Raw genomic sequence first — 13,336 nt, 5'->3', positions numbered from 1 at the left:
AGAAGATATGAATTTTAGAAGTTTATTAAATAAATTTTATTTATTTTTAATCTTTTAATCCGGCATTATCCGAAGACGAGTCACCGGTCCGATCCGACGTACGCCCCGCGTACTCCGAAGAGTGTCGACATTTCGGATGACGCATGCAGTGACAATTTCGGAAGCAGTACGCGCTGCATACTGCAGTACGCCCCGCGTACTCCGAGGCTCCAGCCTCCTATAAATAGGATCCGAAGGCAGCCGAGTCTTTTGCCAATTTCTTCTCTTCTCTTTCCCGTTTTGCATCGTTTTGCGTGCCAGAAATATCCCGAAGCCCCGGTATTATTCTCGAGCCCCGAGGCAAGTCCCGAGATCCCGAAGATCCCGAGAAGTGCGGTTCCCGAGCCGAAGCTCTGCCCGCGAGAAGTTCGATTTTTGAAGAGATCTTCCAGATCTGCTGAGGATTACTACTTATGCAAGTCGTAGTGCTGTCCGATCATCTTCTGATCAAGTGAGTGTATACTACCTTTCACAAACACGATAATAATACAAGTATGGTTTGAGTGTATTAAGTATATTGCTGTTTATACGAGTGAGTGTGTATTTACTTTCTTCTAACACATAAATATTAAGTATTTTCTATAAAATACGTGCTATGTGTATGATATAAAGTTGTTTGTATGTGTGGGTGTATGGTTCCTTTCATAAACACGGGTATAATACAAGTATTGTTTGAATGTATCACGTATATGTTTGGGAGAGTGTGTGGTTACTTTCTTCCAACACATAAATATGAAGTATTTGTTATAAAATACGTGCTATGTGTTTATATATATTTTTTATTGAGAGGAGTATGGAATGAATGTCTTATATAGTTTTTAAATGAGTTAAACTGTATATGTATTCCATATCTACAAATATGTTGGGTAGAACATGGGTAGATGAGATAGTTGGTATGTGATAAAATGATGATGTATGTAAGATGATTAAGAATGATATTGGCAGATGCACCAATTAGAGAATGTCATAATGCTAACAGATGCGCTCAAGCATAGTATTGGTAGATGCACCAAAGAGAAAGTGACATAATACTAGTAGATGCACTTAAGTATAGTATTGGTAGATGAAACTAAAAGAGCATGCCTTAATGCTAGCAGATGCGCTTGAGAATAATATTGGTAGATGCACCAAGTAGTGAATGTCGTGATCTTGGCAGATGCGCCAAATAGAGATTGTCATAACAATAGCAGATGCGCTTATAGGATAATCTAGGCAGATGGGCTTATAGGATAATCTTGGCAGATGCACTTATAAGATAATGTCGACAGATGTGCCTAAAAGAGAATGTCATAAACCTGGCAGTCACGCCTCATAGTGTATGACGTAATCCTGGCAGAGGCGCTTAAAGGATAATGTTGGCAAATGCGCCTTATGTAGCAATGGAAGTTTGTGTAAATTCCTTAGGTCAATCCTTAGGAATGAAGGAATGACGAGTATTTGAATTCCTAGGGTAAAATCCTAAGAAATATAATAGGGATGAGTAATTGAGTTGATTGTTTGATGGTTGAATATAATAATTGTATTATTGTGGGTTGAAAACCCTATATGCTCACCAGGCTCCCAAGCCTGACCCACTCAGTTTTCTTTGCATTACAGGTAATGGCACAAGAGTATAAGTTGGTGGACTTGACGAAAGATTTTGGATTATAGGCCAGTAGTTATGAATAACTGTTGTAAGGTCTATTTATTATTGTTTATGCTTTTGGTCTGTATCGGAACATGACATCCCGAGGTTTTATTATTTAATGAAAATACATTCTCTTGGAGAAACGTTTTGATAAATGGTTATCATATTTTATTTTGGGAACAAATTCCGCAACCGTTTTCTTTAAACGATCACTCTGATTTATAAAACAAAGCATAAACAAATCGGTCTTTTCTGGTTGTGAAAATGGGGATGTCACAGAGGTTCTGAAGGTCCTACACACATCGGTGTGTATGAGATCCAAAAAAACTTCACCCCTTTCACAAGTACCAGTGAAGGGTGATTTAGTCATCTTTCCAAGAAAACAATATTCAGAAGTGTCATCCGACCTTAAGTTGAATGACTCCAAAACTCAAGCCTTTTGGAGTTCGCCTATGCGCTTCTTGTTGACATGTCCAAGACAACAATGCCATAAGGATGCCTTATCCAATTCACTGGAAGAATCGATATGCAACACATTATTTCCTAAGTTGTTAACAACATTCACAACTTCATATATACCATTACAAGGTAACGCTTTAAAATAAAAAACACCATTATAATAAGCATTTATAGCACCAATTTCATTATCAAATGAAAAACTATAACCTTGTTTGTAGAAACCATGAAAGGAAATAATATTTCTCGCCATTTCAGACGAGTGACAACAATTATTCTAATCTATTTCTGTGACATCCCCAATTTCACGGCCAGAAAAAGACCGATTTGTTTATGCTTTGTTTTAAAATCAGAGTAATCTTTTAAAGAAAACAGTTGCATAATTTGTTCCCAAACAAAATATGATAAAATTTTATCAAAACATTTCTCAAAGAGAATATAATTTTCATTAAATAATAAAACCTCAGGATGTCAAGTTCCGATACAGAAAAAAAAAGCATAAACATTACAATTTAACCTTACAGCAGTTATTTACAACTACTAGTCTAAAATCCAAAATCTCTCGTCAAGTCAACCAACTTATACTCTTGTGCCATTACCTGTAATGTAAAGAAACTGAGTGGGTCAGGCTTGGGAGCCTGGTGAGCATATAGGTTTTTCGACCCACAATAATATAATTATTATATTCAATCATCAATTAATCAATCCAAATTACCCATCCCCATTATCTCTTTTATTTCTTAAGGATTTACCCTAAGAATCAACTAGCCTTTATTCATTTATTCCTAAGGATTGACCTAAGGAATTGACACAAAGTCCTGATGGGTTTTAGCCATAAGAACATCCTATGTGCTCATGCAACCCTAATGCTTGGATCTAGGTTTCTCTATTGTACATGCAATTTATCCAAGACTTTAAACCCTAGATCTAGCATACAATTAATCATATTAACATGTGAAAGGGTTTTTAGATCTTACCTTTATTGTTATGTAGCAATAACAATCTTAAATCCTCCTTGTAATGACTTTAGAAAGCTTAGAGTCACAATTGTCACTCCTCTAATGGTTCACAAACACCAAGATCAGCAAGAGGATGAAGAATAAGGAGAGAGGAGGCTGCCCAAAACGTGTAGAAACGCTAGTGGAACTCTTAGCCACGTTTTTTAGGCTTAAGGGTACTATATATACATGTAGGCTATTAGGGTTTTCAACTAGGAAACCCTAATTTGACTGCTTAAGCCCTAAGCAGCCCATGGACCCTTTTAGAATATCCTTTGGACGATTTCTAAAGGGTCTCCCCATAGAATTCGTCCAACCTATTATTCCAAGGTGATCCATATCCCAAATGCAACTATCTTATAATTACAGTTCTAGTCCCTTAAGTTTAATTAATCTCTTTTAGTCACAAAATTAATTATCAATTAATTCTTGACTAATATTAATTAAACAATATGATTTCCCCTTTAATATATTATTCTCATAATATATTAATAAATCATAATTAATATTCTCTCTCCATAATTCATCCTATCAAGTTGCTTTGGTGAGGGCAACCCAAAAGGACCATGCACTATCGGGTCAAGTACATACCAAAATAGTTATGGACTTAGACACTAATCCAACAGTCTCCCACTTGGATAAGTCTAATAACTATTCTGCGTATGACTTCAGATCCTGATCTGCAATCGTAGCTTTCAAAAGCCGCTATCAACTCTGATCTTATCAGATACACGTCCTTTAGATAAGGGATCATATATTCCTCCATTCTTGATATCATATAGACTTGAGACATGGATTTTGATCATTCTCTCAGTCTATGTTCTGTTTCCCGATTTCCGATTTATGATGACTAACAACAGACTACAATTGAACACATCAAATTAGTCTCGGCTTGGCCTAGCGCTTAGGTGTAATCACTAAATCATCGAGGGGCCCACATATATCGCTTTCATCCCACTTTGGATAAAAGGAACGGATAAACTTTGATTCAATGCTTGCTTGCACTCACTCACCGAATCACACACAACAATATGTTTTATGACACCAAGTTACTGGTGCGTTTACATATTATCAATGTGTAACCGACGCGCAAGATACAACTCGCACATCTCGGTTTCAAGAATATAAGATGTTATCGTCTCACCAATCACTCGTGATAAAATCCATGAAGTGATCCAAGTGAGCGTGGGTGTAATCCAATGCTCAGATCATATTCATAAGCACTCATGAACGTTGCAGCAAACATTTGCTTATGTCTAATACACTTTAGACAATCCACACACCAATTCACGACAGTCTTCATTCATACCTACTTCCAACATATAAACGACTGTGGTCTGTTTGAATAATTTGATTGTTCTGAATCAATTTAATTATTCAGGATATCAAAAGATGCAAAGTGAAACACAAGAATAATACTAATCCCATATGACCCCAAACTCTGGGTATAAATAAAACATTTTATTTAATCACCATATTGATTACTCATTATTTGTTGTTTCAGGTAATCAACTTCTTACTTGAATTATAACAACAATTGTCCCATGCTCTTAGCATGCACACAATGTTTACCTACGGTCCTTACTTTGTGAAATAGATCAAATGAACACATTATTGGATTAATGTCTAAGTCCATAACTATAATTGGTAAGACTTGACCCGACCCGACATGGTCCATTTGGGTTGCATGGCATCATGCACTTGGATAGACTATAATGAGAGAAATAAGACACTTATGGTTATTAATATATTATAAGTTCTAGTATATTAATAATAAGAATAATAATATTATTTAATTAGTATTGATCAAGAATTAATCTAGTGATCAAAAGAAGACTAATTAAATATATGGGTTGATTGTGTAAATCATCCATACTTGTATAGTGGGCTAATGCTCCATGGATAATCAAGTTGGGCTAAAACCCATAGGATGGTCCATGGATGCTCCATGGTGTATTTGAACCCATGGATCCAAGGAAATGGAAAGTCATGACAATTAGGGTTTACCCTAATTGTAACACTATATAAAGATCTTATTCTTGACAAAATCGGCGACTAGTATCATTCTAGATAAGGGCTAGCCGATTTCATGAAGTGTAGATTTCTCTCACGTTATTCCAAGTGTATTTGGTGTTGTGTGAACCATTTGAGGTGTCACACTTGGGGCACTAGGCACTCAAGCTTCATGAAGACTTTCTACATTAAAGAGGTATGTATTCTATCTTGTTATATTTATTGTTTTGTATGCTAGATTAGGATAATACCTTGGAAAGTTCTTATTTGCATGTATAATAGAGAAAACATAGATCCAAGGTATTTAGGGTTGCATGTACACTTAGGAGTGTTAGAATGCTCAAAACCCAACACACATTTCTAACCATACTCATTTCACAACTCCCAATCCTTATCATAAGTATAAGATTATCAAATTCTTGTTACTTATGCTAGATTCTAACATTTTATTCAAAGGTTCTTTCGTAAGGTCATAGCTCCAAATCATCAAGACTTGGCTAATCTATATTAGAAACAATTCTATAGATATGATGTCTCTCACTCAAAGTACATTCCTTTGAACATCCTTTTTGCATAATAGTTTCTAATCTAGATATAGATTCTCAACATCCAACTCCCAATATGGAAACATTTCCATGTTTGCCATATGACAATTCATTCTTAATAGAATCTTATCTATTCATAATAATGTCGATATGGTCCATCCAATACAATACTTCCAACTACTTACAAGCGACCAATCCTCAGCGAGCTTTGGATTGTCCTTTGATAGTTGTTTAATTATCTTAGTCACAACCAATTCTTATCCTTTTTCCCTCTTAATGTGCTAGACATTTGGAAAATTTTAGAATGTTAAAATATTATAGCATTTGCAACCGATCCTATACCCGAAGCGTATGGGACACGATGCATAATGTCTTACATAAAGATTTGATACTTTATCAATCTTTTGCCATAATATTTTATGTGTCACGTTCTCACAATTCGAACTATGCCATAATCATAATCGAAATTTGTGAACACACTATGTATCCTTGACTAAATTTATTAACATTCCACAACCTAAGCCTTTAGATTTGAAATGAAGCATAATATTATCTCCCTTAATTATAGCAAAACAACTATTCAACCCTTACGACTTTGCAAAGGATAACTTGTTTTCAATAATTAATATTGCTAACTTGCAATACTTGTATTAATAATCATACAAGCACAACATTTATGCTCCCACTATCATGATGATTATTATCAAATAAGCATAACACTTATACTCCCCCTAGCTTTGACATGATAATCCTTTATTTAAGTTTCTTAAACTTATACACCTTTGCCTTAGATAGCTCATATGTGTGTCTAAACAATTCAGACTAATTGCCAAATCTCATAATTCGAATTATGGAAAGGGATACCGTAACCATAATCGAATTCGAGAATACAATTTCACAATCACCATCTTCTTAAAATCTCTCTTAGTGAAAGCATTTTCTCACAGTCATCTTCATGAAGGAGGAAATCTTATGACACTTAGATTTTAATGGTGTATGTGTTCCTATCCATGCGAATTGTCAAAACCAAAGTTTGCGACAAACCCAAACTCATATGGACCGAACCTTCTCAATCTTGATTTCTTGCCTTATGGTAACGCGGCTTCCCACCATGTCTTCCAAGTAGTTAAGCAGCTCATCCTTTCTTATCAATGTACTTTTCATTGATCAAGGTTCTTGCCTTTTATGCGTTCAAATGAGAACTCATAGAACTTACATGCATAATTAACTCAATTGGAATGACACAGAAACAAGATAGTGTCAACACGATAGGTTGTAAACCTCAAGTCGTGTGCTAGTGATGATGGATAAGGTTTATTCTTGATTAGTTCTTGAAACTTTTCAAGACCATTAAGACTCCCACTGACTCCTTGACATATAAGATTCTCTTGTCAATCAACATTTCTTCGACAAACAAATATTCAAGAGTTAGTGTAGCTTTTATCAAGACTAAACATTTCACCAAATTGGTCCTAGTTGGTCTTTGTCTTACCTAAGACATCACAACTTTCCAATTTCAAATGTGCAGTAATAAGAAAACCCTTTTTCAAATTCCACATTTTATGAATGTTATAAACCTTCTTAAGACTTGTCACTCATTCTCACAATCTTAACTCTAAGACTTGGTTTTGGAACGAAGTATGATTGACTTCTTGATTTAACCATTTCTTCAATTCTTGATTCCTCTTCTCAGACATACAATTGCACTAAGACTCACTTAGATGATCAATTGAGATGTGGTTCTTAATCATTAAGACCTATCATAAAACATAATAAAAGGTACTCTCCCTTCTTCTTAGAATAGAGAAACTTTTATCTTTCTGCCTACTTGATTTTTCTTTATTCGTTCTGCTGTTTATTGAAACTCTTTCAATCAACTGAGAATTACACTTAATCTTCATAAGTATAGTCATATTTACTTAACCTTAGTAAATCATGACGAGTATCTTTGTTACTCTTGTGGTGGACTTGATCAACACACAACCTTGTGTACTCGATCTTCTAGTCCTTCACTTGACGTTTTGTCAACGAATTAGTCTAATTTCTAAATATGAAACCTCTCATTCATCATGCAATACTTGTTGTATGATTCCAAGTTTCTATCCAATTGAAACTTGGGCGATGAGAAACTTTCCCTATTTGGTAAATTCTTGACCTTTCCACAATTAACATAATTAAGAATCAAATCCATTATTGCTAATAATAGAAACTTACAAACATTAATTTTTCATACACGCCATTGCAAGGATAAATAAATAATATAAAATCAAAATTTATTTTATTGTTGAAAAATTTGTCCTTACAATGAAATTCAATTGAAAAACTATGTTAATACATATTTCTTAGCAATCTTATTCTAACTCCAAGTAGTAGCTCAAGATTCTAATCTTCAAGTAATGCGATCGAAATCCATTTTTTCATGATTAAATTCCGCTCACTTCTTCCCTTAAGCTTCCTCTCTTTTCTTTGATCCTACAAAATATCGAAATGTAATCTTATCACATCATGCATTAAGAATCTAGAATAGGAACTTAAAAGATTTAGTTAATGGATTTTACCTAAAGCAGAGCCATACGTTTTGACTCTCCCATCTCTTAGGTAAATAGGGCAACTTCGTCTCCAATGCCCCTTCTCTTGGCAATAAAAGCAAATTGACTCTTTTGGAACAGCACACGGAACTACTTCAGACTTTTCCTTTCTCTTATGATCAAACTTTTCGATCATGGCATGCCTTTCGTTGCCATTGCCTATATCCATAGAGGTCTGGAAGGCAGATCCACCAATCAACTTTGCTTTTCCAGTGCGCCAAATCATTGCTGATTCAACAGCAATAAGCATATAGGTGAGATCAATGAGGGTTATGTCGTGGTTCATCATATAGTACTCTCTTATGAAATCACTATATGATTCAGGAAGTGAATGAAGAACACAGTCAACAGCCAGCTCCTCACAGACAACAGATCCCAACATTCTTAATCTATCAATGTGTGACTTCATCTCTAGGATGTGTGCACACACTGACTTTCCTTCTTCATGTTCACTTGCCAAAAGGGCTAGAGTGAGTTTGAACTTTTCAATCTTTTGAAGTTGTGGGTTAGGGAGAATAATCAGAGGAGGTGGAGGAAGTGAAGCATGATCTCATGTTCCTCGATCGAATCGTGGAATATCATCTTCATGTGAAAGGCTTGTTCCACGTGATTTGGGAATACCATAGTTGTCATACCTTGACATCTACAAAACGGGAGAAAAATTAAATTTAAGTTAATTGATTGATTGAGTCCTTAATAAATCACCCAAATGAGATATTAAGGCTAGGACCCAACACAATACTCTACAACCTAGAAAAGGGATGTCGTAATCTAGTTGCAGAATATTTGAAGGTAAATGAATGACGATTCACTAATTTCCACCATGAAAAACGAAAAAGAAATTTAAGTTTTAAATCTATTGAAAATTCCTAGATCTTTTGAGATTCATTGAACTTTTCAATGGCATGTTTAAATCTCGATATGCCCCTCTAGTTTATGACTGGGATACCGAGGATCACAAAACGGGTGTGAATAACCATGCAAACTTACATGGTGCCCCCACATGTTACAGTCATCTATTCGATGTGCCGGTTAACCACACACGCTCCACTAAACTATGACAAACATTGAGTCACCCTTTGCTACCTTTGCTTAGAACCATTTAGTGTGCCAGTTAACCACACACGCTCCACTAACGTCTTCGCAAGGGCACAAAGTGTAATTTCATGGAATTGCATCAATTCAATTTTTCCTAAAGTAACTAAGATTGGGGATTTGTAAAAGTGTTTAGTTACTTTTGTACTTCATTATACTTATAATGGAAGGTTTATGTCCTATCCTACCCATTCGGCTAACGACCTTCCACTAGTCAAGAGTGTGGTGGGTAAGAGTGGATACCCATTCAATCTCTATTTTATAGGCAATTTCCTTAAACACCCCTTATAGACCAGCTTCGTGAATGAGGCCTACTAACGGTAAGAATGACTGTTTACTCATACATATATAATACTAGACTTTTAATATTATATATAGTATAGGGTGTATTTTACACTTTTAAAATACTGCGTGTTCTAATTTAATAAATTATACTTTTAATTTAATTAAATGTAAACCAAAAATTTTATGGGTTTATTAAATCTCTTTTAATTATACACCTTAATTAATTAATAAAACCATAAGGGTGTGATTTGAACTTTTTCAAAACAATACTAGGGTTTTAGAATTTAACATTTCTAAATTAAACTTTTAATCAACTTTTAAATTCCAAAACTAGAGGGCAAGTTTTGAAACATTTCAAAACATTAGGGTTTAACTTATTTAAATTTCAAAACCAAAACTTTTAAGTTCTAATTTAAACTATAAAACCTAAAGGGATTAATTTGAAACTTTTCCAAACTCTGTCAAGAATATTCTAGATCACATAATTAAAATAAGGCAATTAATTAATAATTGGTGGTTATCTAATTAGATCTAGTTCAAATTCTTGCAAGATAATGATCAAATAATTCATATAATTTAACATTTATCAAATAAGGTAACAATTATCTAATTAGATGACCAAAATATTTTATTTTGACAAAGATAATCATAAGGGATCAACAAATTCGAATTTAATTAATTTTAAACAATTATGGCAATTATCCTAAATCAAAATAGGTAAAAAATCCTGAAATCCGCCTATCTGACAGCTAAACTTGCCGAGTCCCCTTATGGACTCGCCGGGTTCACCCTACTCAACAAGTCCACATTGGAACTCGACGAGTTTGTCAGCCAGATGGCCAAAAAACTTGATCTTGCAACATGAATGAATGTACTAGGCATCAATACAATAGAAACCAATCAAGGTTTTGATACCACTGATGAGTTTTAGCCATAAGAACATCCTGTGTGCTCATGCAACCCTAATGCTTGGATCTAGGTTTCTCTATTGTACATGCAATTCATCCAAGACTTTAAACCCTAGATCTAGCATACAATTAATCAGATTAACATGTGAAAGAGTTTTTAGATCTTACCTTGATTTTTATGTAGCAATAACAATCTCAAATCCTCCTTTTAATGACTTTAGAAAGCTTAGAGTCACAATTGTCACTCCTCTAATGGTTCACAAACACCAAGAGCAAGAGGATGAAGAATAAGGAGAGAGGAGGCTGCCCAAAACGTGTAGAAACCCTAGTGGAACTCTTAGCCACGTTTTTTAGGCTTAAGGGTACTATATATACATGTAGGCTATTAGGGTTTTCAACTAGGAAACCCTAATTTGACTGCTTAAGCCCTAAGCAGCCCATGGACCCTTTTAGAATATCCCTTGGACGATTTCTAATGGGTTTCCCCATAGAATTCGTCCAACCTATTATTCCAAGGTGATCCATAGCCCAAATGCAATTATCTTATAATTATAGTTCCACTCCCTTAAGTTTAATTAATCTCTTTTAGTTACAAAATTAATTATCAATTAATTCTTGACTAATATTAATTAAACAATATGATTTCTCCTTTAATATATTATTCTCATAATATATTAATAAATCATAATTAATATTCTCTCTCCATAATTCATCCTATCAAGTTGCTTTGGTGAAGGAAACCCAAAAGGACCATGCACCATCGGGTCAAGTACATACCAAAATAGTTATGGACTTAGACACTAATCCAACAAGTCCACCACTGCACAGGTCCTCAAATTACAACCGGTAAACACTTAGTTCAACATACTTAACGAACACCTAGTTCTAACGCTCCTAGTGAACACTTAATTCAAATCATCTGGTGAATAGTTAGTTCTAAAACACTTAGTGAACACACTCAGTTCAACAACACCAAGTGAACACATCTAGTTCAAAAATACTTAATGAACACAATCCTCTAATGAACACATAGTTCAAAAATACATGATAAACACATAGTTCAAAAATACATGATAAACACATAGTTCAAAACATCTATTAAACATTCAGTTCGAAAATACATGATGAACACATAAGTTCAAAACATCTAGTGAACACTTATTTCAAATATAATTAACGAACACGTTGAGTTCAAACACCAACTGAACACATAGAATTCAAAATGCTTAATGAACACATTGAGTTCAAAATAATTAATGAACACATTGAGTTCAAAAACACCAAGTGAACACATAGAGTTCAAAAATACCTAATGAACACATTAAGTTCAAAAATACTTATTATATCGACTCACATAAACTATTTCATCTACCCATGTTCTACCCAACATATTTGTAGATGCAAACACATATACAATTTAAATCTTTTAAAACTTGTATAAAACATTATTTCAACATCCATCTCAAGTAAAGAAACAATGTATAAACACATAGCACATACTTCATAGAAAATACTTCATATCTATATGTTAGAAGAAAGTAATTACACACTCACTTGATTAGACGATGCTAGGACAACACTACGGCTCTTCAAATAGAATTTCTTCTATGAAACCGGGATATCTTCACACACCGGGCTTCTCACGGGCAGAGCTTAGGCTCGTAAACTCTTTTCTGCTCGGGATCTTCGGGACTCGCTTCGGGTCTCGGGATGATAACGGGGCTTCGGGGGTACTTCTTGGAACATAAATTGAGGTAATATGGGTGAGAGAATGGTGAATTAGCAACCTTGGTCAGCTGTCCCTTCAAATCTATTTATAGGGCTGATTTCTCGATTTTCATGTCGTGAATAGTATTTTCACGTCGTGGGCTTGATCTTCACTGCATGCGTCATCGCAAGTGGGTCTGGCAGACTCCAGGAGGCGTCAGAAGACATTTCACGTCGTGAACACTGATTTCACGTCGTGGTCTTTGACAATTTTGGGGTTTCACGCCCCAAACTTCAGAAATTCATAACTTTCTCATACGAACTTCGTTTTCGACGTTGTTTATATCGACGCGTAGGTGAGATTATGATCTAAAACTCTCTTTTAGACTCCGTCGGGTAATTTTGACTTTAATTTTTATTATAATTATTTTTAGTAGGCCGGGACAGGAAAACTTCGTTATAAACTCATAACTTCTTCATCCGACGTCCGTTTCCGTTTGTCTTTTTACCGTTGCATTACTATCGATGTGATCTTCGATTCTCGTTTAGATTGTTTCGGCTAGAAACCAGTAGATCTCATATTCGAACTTTGGGTTGCATACCGCTAAGTTGAAGCTTCGAAAAATCATAACTTCCTCATACGAAGTCAGATTTAGCCGTTCTTTTTATGCACGCTCTCGGTTTAGCGTATTCTACGAATTTTGCTTAGATCACTAAGGCTAAATATCACTCTATTGTAAATTCACTATTTATGTCACACAGTGACGTACCAGTTTTGTCGCGAAACTTCGACAAGTCATAACTTCTTCGTTATAACTCAGATTTCGGCGTTCTTTATATTTTCAGAAAGCTTGCCACGACCATTACAACTTAGTTAATATTATTCATTCTAAATAATATTTTATCAAAAAGTCACTTTTGATGCTTATCGTCTCTAAATTGACTAGCCCTGATCTACGGGCGTTACAATTATCTCCCCTTTAGGATAATTACGTCCTGGAATCAGCAACGAAAATAGGGCTTGTATAATGATTCCATACGTTATCATTCCATCCTAAGTAATAACCATGATGCT

This window comes from Lactuca serriola, chromosome 7, assembly GCF_051521515.1.
Source record: "Lactuca serriola cultivar US96UC23 chromosome 7, Lser_US96UC23_V15, whole genome shotgun sequence".
In the NCBI taxonomy this organism is placed as follows: domain Eukaryota; kingdom Viridiplantae; phylum Streptophyta; class Magnoliopsida; order Asterales; family Asteraceae; genus Lactuca; species Lactuca serriola.
This window is presented reverse-complemented; position numbering follows the sequence as displayed.